This window comes from Amia ocellicauda, unplaced genomic scaffold, assembly GCF_036373705.1.
Source record: "Amia ocellicauda isolate fAmiCal2 unplaced genomic scaffold, fAmiCal2.hap1 HAP1_SCAFFOLD_129, whole genome shotgun sequence".
In the NCBI taxonomy this organism is placed as follows: Eukaryota; Metazoa; Chordata; class Actinopteri; order Amiiformes; family Amiidae; genus Amia; species Amia ocellicauda.
This window is the reverse complement of record NW_027102693.1, coordinates 114,333-122,500: the sequence shown is the minus strand read 5'-3', so window position 1 is coordinate 122,500 and position 8,168 is coordinate 114,333.

Genomic DNA, 8,168 nt, shown 5'->3' with positions numbered 1-8,168 from the left:
TTTTTATATATTTAGTATAAAATACATGTGTAGATGTTACAGTATATTTGCATATAATTATAGATATATTAAAAACAAGTTTACATATAATTCTGAATATACTTAAGTTATATTAAGCAATATTTGTATTGTATAATATAGTGTATTTGACCATATTTCTGTATCAAGTGACAGTGCAATTGATATTTAAAAGAATATTTTCACCATATATTATAAAATGGTATGCACATTTATAAAACATATTAATACATTAAAATACATTTCATATTTCAGAATAATATATATTTTTAAATATTTTATTTTTGTAAGGGTATCTTCCATAAATGCAGTTTTACCAAACAAAGGAAAACCAGGAAAGGTTGGTGGAGGAGATTACGCAGTTTTGGCAGCCCATTCTGAAACCCACTGCAGAATATATTCTGGCAGGAGGTCTGATTAAAATACTGGAAAATCTTCAATCAAAGTCAAGAAATGTGTCAAAAGGCTTCCAGTTTCCTTTCCTGCCATGAGAAGTATGCTGATTTCAGAACCTCTATGAAGTAGATTCCTTATTTTTCAAAAAATAAGTAATGGTTATTTTTTTCATTGTTTCCTCAATATATTAATAATAAACTGTTTTATTTTTTTCTGCAAAATAAGTAAAGTTTACTTATTTATTTCTGGTTCCTGTTTTTTTTTTTTTTAAATAAGTAATGGTTATTTATTTTTATCTTTCTTGTTTATTACTTTTTCTGTGAATTCTGATTCTAGTAGTATGAAGAAATAAGTAATAGTTACTCATTCCTTATTTCTGTTTCCCTGTTTTTTCACAAAATAAGTAATGGTTATTTCAAAAATCCCTGTTTACAAATGTAAGGACTTATAGGACAACAGCATTACATACAGATAGATAACATACATTAGTTATTATGCTAACAAGTGTCCATTATAAACAATCTATTAACAAATTATTGATTATGTTATTGTTATATGATTATTACAAATTATAAATATATTAGACATTTTTATTTAAACATTTTTGCTATACTATGTAGTTTGCATGTTCTCCCCGTGTCCACGTGGGTTTCCTCCCACCGTCCAAAGACATGTGGGTTAGGTTAATTGGCTTCTCTAAATTGCCCTGTATGTGGGTGTGTCTGCGTGTGTGTGTGTGTGTGTGTGTGTGTTGCCCAGCGATGGACTGGGGTCCCGTCCTGGGTGTATTCCTGCCTTGTGCCCTTTGCCTGCCGGGATCAGTGCTCGGCGACCTTCGCCAGGATAACTGGTTTCAAAAATGGATGGATAATAGCAGCAATTAACTGGCATGGCAGTTAATGATAATAGATTGATATCGATGTGCAAATGTCATGTTATTATACCCTTTATTAAATATGTTATTAAATACCTTAAAACATATTATAGCAAAAAAGTTTAAAAATGTCTAATATATTTATAATTTGTAAAATTAATCATATAATAATAACATAACATGTTAATAGATTGTTTATAATGGACACTTAAAATAAAGCATTACCATTATTCTTAATACATGGATACAAGATAATCAACAACATGGGAGGGCTTGAGAATCTGCTATGGCTTTGTGCAAGGAAATTTGGCACTGAATAAATGTTGGCTACAGCAAACATGCGCTGCTGTACAGGCTGACAGAGACACTGTGATGCATTTCTTCAATGAGTGATGCTTACTTAATCTTTATTTCCATTTCCCAGTTTAAGGACACTTATCTCTACAGCATTACTTCAGTAGTTCACGCAGCCCCCTATAGAAGTCAGCGGAAGATGTAGTGATTGAAGTAATGGAGGTATCTTGGCCTGTACACACTTGGCAGAGGGAACGACAGCCTGGCCATGGAACACCTACCCCCAGCTCCATCTTGAGATTAGCGAGAGGCAGCAGTGATGCAGCGCTATGGAGCCTACAGCGCAGGGAAGGGACTTAATGCGTGGTATCTCTGATGTAGTGCTTGTGTGTTTTTCAGGTCTTTTCTATAATGTGCTTTCTGTATTGTCATAAACCCCTGGCACTTTTTGTCACTGTTACTCTATATTGTTTTGCATTACATTCATAAAGAAAATAAAACGAAAAATCTCTAATAGTGTGTGTCTCAATGGTTGTGTTTGTTCATACATCGATAAAAAACGTTTGGAAATACTATGAAAAGTAAAATGTAGATAACAAATAAGTAATCATAAGTTATTTCTGTGTCCTATTCTGTAAAAAATAAGAAATGATTAGTCCTACTTAAGTGGTCACTGAACAGTGTGCTCTCTGTCAAAAGCCAGCTTTTGGGCTCCTCTGCACAAGAGGGCTTTTGACCTCAGATGCTGTTGCCTGTGCAGCTGAAGGGAAATCAGACTGTCATCTGTGTGTTTTTCTATAAAACAAATGTGTATTATGCAAGTTTGTTGTGGTTGTTGAGGAGGAGGAGGAGGAGGAGGACGACATGTAGTGTGTTGTTGAGGAGGAGAACTTTGTGAAGCCACTTGTTCAGTTGGCCCGTTGGTCTAGGAGTATGATTCTCACTTAGTGTGCGAGAGGTCCTGTGTTCAACTCCTGAACGAGCCCTAGGGCATGAAGCCGTCTGGTTTCGTGGCTGGTGACGGTAGTCTTCTTGGGGTTGCTTTCCTCTACCTGCTTTCGCATTATTGTTGATCTGCACTGTGAAGTGCTGTTAAATGAGTTTTGAATCATTTGGCTGAATCTGAGCAGATAACATAGCCCTAAACATTTCAGAATTCATCCTGCTGCTTTTGTCAAAAGTCAACCAGTTCTCTTGACAGCCATACATGCCCTTACCATAACACTACCTTCACCATGTTTCACAGATGAGGTGGTATGCTTCAGATCATGAGCAGTTCCTTCCCTTCTCCATACTCTTCTCTTCCCATCATTCTGGTACAAGTTGATCTTTGTCTCATCTGTACATAAGATGTTGTTCCAGAACTGTACAGGGTTCTTTAGATGTTTTTTGCCAAACTCTAATATGGTCTTCCCATTTCCTGTTTAAATACAGAGGGTTTACCACAAGATGTACTCTGGTGAAGTGTTCTCTTGATTGTTGACATTGACACAGATACGCCTACCTCCTGGAGGGTATTCTTGATCTGGCCAACTGTTGTGAAGGGGTTTTCCTCACCAGGGAAAAAATTCTGTCATCCACCACAGTTGTTTTCCGTGGTGTTCCTGGCCTTTTGGTGTTCCTGCGCTCACCAGTACGTTCTTATTAGTGGATTTGGCCACACCTAATGTTTTTGCTCTCTGATTGGTTTGTTTTGATATCTAAGGCAAAACACCCCAAGAACAAGCAGGATCTAAAGACAGCTGTAGTGCAGGCCTGGCATAGCATCACCAGGGAAGAAACCCAGCATCTGGTGATGTCTATGGGTTCCAGACTTCAGGCAGTCATTGACTGCAAAGGATTTGCAACTGATAGGGAGAAATTTTACTCCCTCAATAAACAGGCGGACAAGGAATACTCAGGACCCGATTTAACTGAAATAATACCAAAATAGTTTATTCAGCTACAACTAAGTGCTCTGGAGATGGTCAGTCAGCAAGACACATCTAAGGTTTTTCTAAAGAACATGCTATCATATACAAGATGACTCCCTTTGGTTGCTGGGAAACTGGATGACGTCAATGATGTACCCCAAACTTGATCACAGACTTCTCCTTTGTCTTCTGTTTTCTCTATAGCCTTGGATGAAAATGTTTTTCTAAAAATCAGCTACACAGAACTACTGCACCTGTCCTCTGCGGAGCAATACACAAAGCTTAAATTCATACATGGGCTACACAATCTTACTGCAACAATGGTGCAAATATATTTGGCATTCGGACAGGCCACTGTCCCGCATCACAACCAAGTATTGAAACTCACAATTTAATTAATGATTATGTTAGTTTGTCCAAATACTTTTGAGCCCCTAAAATTGGGGGGACCACATAAAAATTGGTTTAATTCCTACACCATTCACCCGATTTGGATGTAACTACCCTCCAATTAAAGATGAAAGTCTACACTTAAAGCACATCTTGATTGTTTCCTTTCCAATCCATTGTGATGGTGTACAGAGCCAAATTGACAATTGGGTCTGTCCAAATATTTATGGACCGGACTGTATACCTGTAACGAAGGACTGCCATGGCGGGGAACCCAGGTGCGGAGTGAGAGGTGGTCAGAAACAGGCTGTGGTCAATGCCGGCAAACCGTAATGTCCAGGGAAATCCACAAGTCCTGGTCGATAAGACAAGCAGGGGGTCAATGATCAGGCAAACAGGCTGGTAGGGAGAATACGGGAATTGGTGGAGGAACACGTGGAGGTTGTAAACAATCAATAACAAAAGGATACAAGACTTAGCAGTGAATTAAAGTCACAGAGGGGTTTATATGTGTAGCAGAGAGGAGCAGAGGACAGTGAAGGAGGGTGCTGGTCCAATGGGAGTTCGAGGATGATAGAACAAGTGCACATGGTGCCGAGGAATGTTAAGTGGCTGATTGCTGGGGAATGTGAGGGTTTAGAATTCCGGTGATGCTGACCTCTGCAGGGGAGCTTGTGAATTGCGGGATGTGTGGGATACAACAGTGACAATACCACTTGTTATTGTGTGTTTGAGTTTACTTGCATGGATTGTCTATTCATGTCAATATTAAAATTCCAAAGCATAACATTTATTCACAACATGCTTTAGTGTTAAATGTTTGATATGGCAGCACATATAAAGGTGTATACAGCTCTGGAAAAAATTAAGAGACCAGTGCACAATTATCAGTTTCTCTGGTTTTACTATTTATAGGTATATGTTTTGGTAAAATGAACATTTTTGTTTTATTCTATAAACTGCTGAAAACATTTTTCCCAAATTCCAAATAAAAATATTGTCATTTAGAGCATTTATTTGCAGAAATTTACAACTGGACAAAATTACAAAAAAGAAGCAGTGTTGTCAGACCTCAAATAATGCAAAGAAAATAAGTTCATATTAATTTTTAAACAACATAATACTAATGTTTTAACTTACAAAGTGTTCAGAAATTAATATTTGGTGATTTTCAATCAAAGCATTCATGCGTCTTGGCATGCTCTCCACCAGTCTTTCACATCGCTGTTGGGTGACTTTATGCCACTCCTGGCGCACAAATTCAAGCAACTCGGCTTTGATTGATGGCTTGTGACCATCCATCTTCCATCCATCACATTCCAGAGGTTTTCAATGGGGTTCAGGTCTGGAGATTGGGCTGGCCATAACAGGGTCTTGATCTGGTGGTCCTCCATCCACACCTTGATTGACCTGGCAGTGTGGTGGCATGGTGGTTAGCACTGCTGCCTCACCGGTACAGGGGTCTGGGGTTTGAGTCCTGGCTTGGGGGCTTGTCTGTGTGGAGTTCACATGATCTACCTCTGTCTGTGTGGGTTTCCTATGGGCACTTCAGTTACCAGTTCTGTGAGAAGAGTGCAAATCTAAACAAACAAGAAGGTTCTTGAGTTTCAACTTCACTGCTGCAACTGGTCTGTAATTCTGTGAGGCAAGAATGATAAAAAAAAAATCTGTAACCTTTGTAAGGTATGCATATTCCATGTTTTTACTGGTAATGGATTTTATGTAATTACAGTCACTGACTCCCTCAGCTGTGCTTGGGTGGCCTTCTTCTCCTCAGTCCTCATCCTCCTCAATCTCTCTGCAGAATTTGACACTGTCGATCACTCCATCCTCCTCTCCTGCCTCGCTGACCTTGGAATCTCTGAACTGCTCTCACCTGGTTCTACTCCTACCTCAGCGACGGGACCTACCAAGTGACATGGCGAGGTTCCTCATCCACGCCCCAACCTCTCCTCACAGGTGTAACCCAAGGCTCCATTCTGGGTCCCCTCTTGTCCTCTCTCTACACTCACTCCCTGGGCCCCCTCATTGCATCCCATGGTTTCTCTTACCATTTTTACACAGATGATGCCCAGATCTTCCTGTCTTTTCCCTCCTCCGACATTCTCATCCCCTCTTGCATCTCTTCCTGCTTGTCTGCTATCTCTGCCTGGATGCACTCACACCACCTCAAGCTCAACCTCTCCAAATCTTTTTTACATTCCGTTAATTCCTTTAGAAATCAGGATAAATTGGGTAAAACCAGAAAAGCATCTAATTAATTCTCATTCAGGAGTCAACATAAAAAACAGAAAAGAAACAGAAAACCATCCTGAGGTTCTGTGACACCGAAGAAGGTTTCCTACTGTTCACAGAGAAAGGGGAGCAATTGCTTGCCCCAGTGGAGGACCTTCTACGGCAGATGGGATTGAAGACTGTGGAGGAGATCGAACAGCTTCTCCCTGTAGTAGCAGACATAACTATCCAAAGTAAAAAAAAAATGCAATCAATCTATTGCAATTAGCAATGAGGAGTAGCATTTAGTGCTATTGTTTGGCTCCAAACCAGAAGCCTATTGGATGATGTGTTATTTTAAATAAGTATGTATAATATAAAAATAGTAACAGACTGATTTGTTTTTTTGTATACACGTATTTTACTGTTTTAGTTTTTAATTTACTTTTTTTTAATTAAGTTAATTACATGCAATTAAATGTGTGTGTATATATATATGTTTCCAATTTTGTTTACTTTTTAACAAAATTAAAGTGTTCCGAAGCCCAACCCTGCAGCAACACCAGTCTATCACAAGGCAACTCTAATTATCTCTAATTAAGGACACAAGTCTAACACAGGGTAACTCTAATTCTAATGTTTGTTATATTTCTTTTTGATAATTTTCAAGATAAGAAAATGTACAAACAAATGATATATGCCAATATTCAGTAAATAATTATCCATTAAGTTTAATCTGAGGATTTTTACAGCTTTTCTTCTACCCCCAAAATTCCAACTCCTGTTACAACTTTGGTAGAAACATAGTATACATACCAGCCAATTAATTCCCTATATTATCCTTATCTAATAGCCTTAGCTTATTTTCCTTAAACACCTTTTTCAAATCGTTTAACGTTTCGATTATTTTCAAAAACTACTACTAGTAGCTTACTACTGTTAACAATAACTTACATGTACTTATAGTAACTTACATACTGTAGCATTGGGGGGGCATTTTATTGGTTATTATGAATTATTATTTATTATTTTGTTTTGTAAGGATAAGGGTGTCTGCCAAGAGATAAATAATAATAATAATTTAATTATTGAAACAGCGATACACAGCAGACCGACACTGTACACACTGCCGGTTTTTCTGCCGCTCACGCTTGGCTGCCTGAAGAGCTGGAGTCTCTGGCCTGCGCCCCCTCCTCCCCTGTCTGCTGGCCAGGAGCCGTAAGTGTCCATCCTCATTTCTGATGCCAATGTAGTATTTTCAGCGGGGGAAAACAAGTAGCCCACAAATCGTTTGCTTACTTGCTGCTAGATTTATTGAAGAAAAAAACTAAAAAAACGAAGAAAAAACTAAGCGCCTCTTGCCCAGAAGAAGTTCACACAGTTCCAGGTGTTGCTCCGCACACGTGGTCACCAACTCTAAAACCCCTGCACACACCCTAATAAACCCCAGCTACCTTACCTAAATTAGCATAACACATTTTTAAATAAATTAAACTGAGCACTTTATCTCCGTTGTTACACATACATAGTATTAATAATTATACTGTTCTTACCATATGTAAATCCTGCAATAAATCATTCCCCAGCGTGAAGTAATTTTCACAAAACGAAATCCAAATATAAATTTTTGCTAGTCTTTAGATGTGCCCAGCAAATGTAGTCTGTAACTCTAAGTTAAAACTTTAATAACACTCATGTATTACAATCAAACTTGAAAAATAGGGCATCCAAAACAGGAATGTCACAAAATGTTGTATCACTATATTAAAATAATATCATATGAAAGCTGTTGGGACTGAGGGACGGAAGCTCAGTTCGTTAGCTTTGCCCCTCATATTAGGAATTGGGGGTGCACAAAATGTACTAATTTATGTTTAATCTTAATTGTAAACTACTGTAAATAAATGAATAAACATATCAAGATGGCTTCCTTTGATCTACTGGCAGAGGTCTGGTCTCATAGTTCTCAAAGCAACTGTTGATCAATAATGATGAGGTGACCTCTCCAGCCACAGATTAGCCACAGAAATCTTGAAGGAGATGCTGGGAGTGTCAGAACAGCCTTGCTA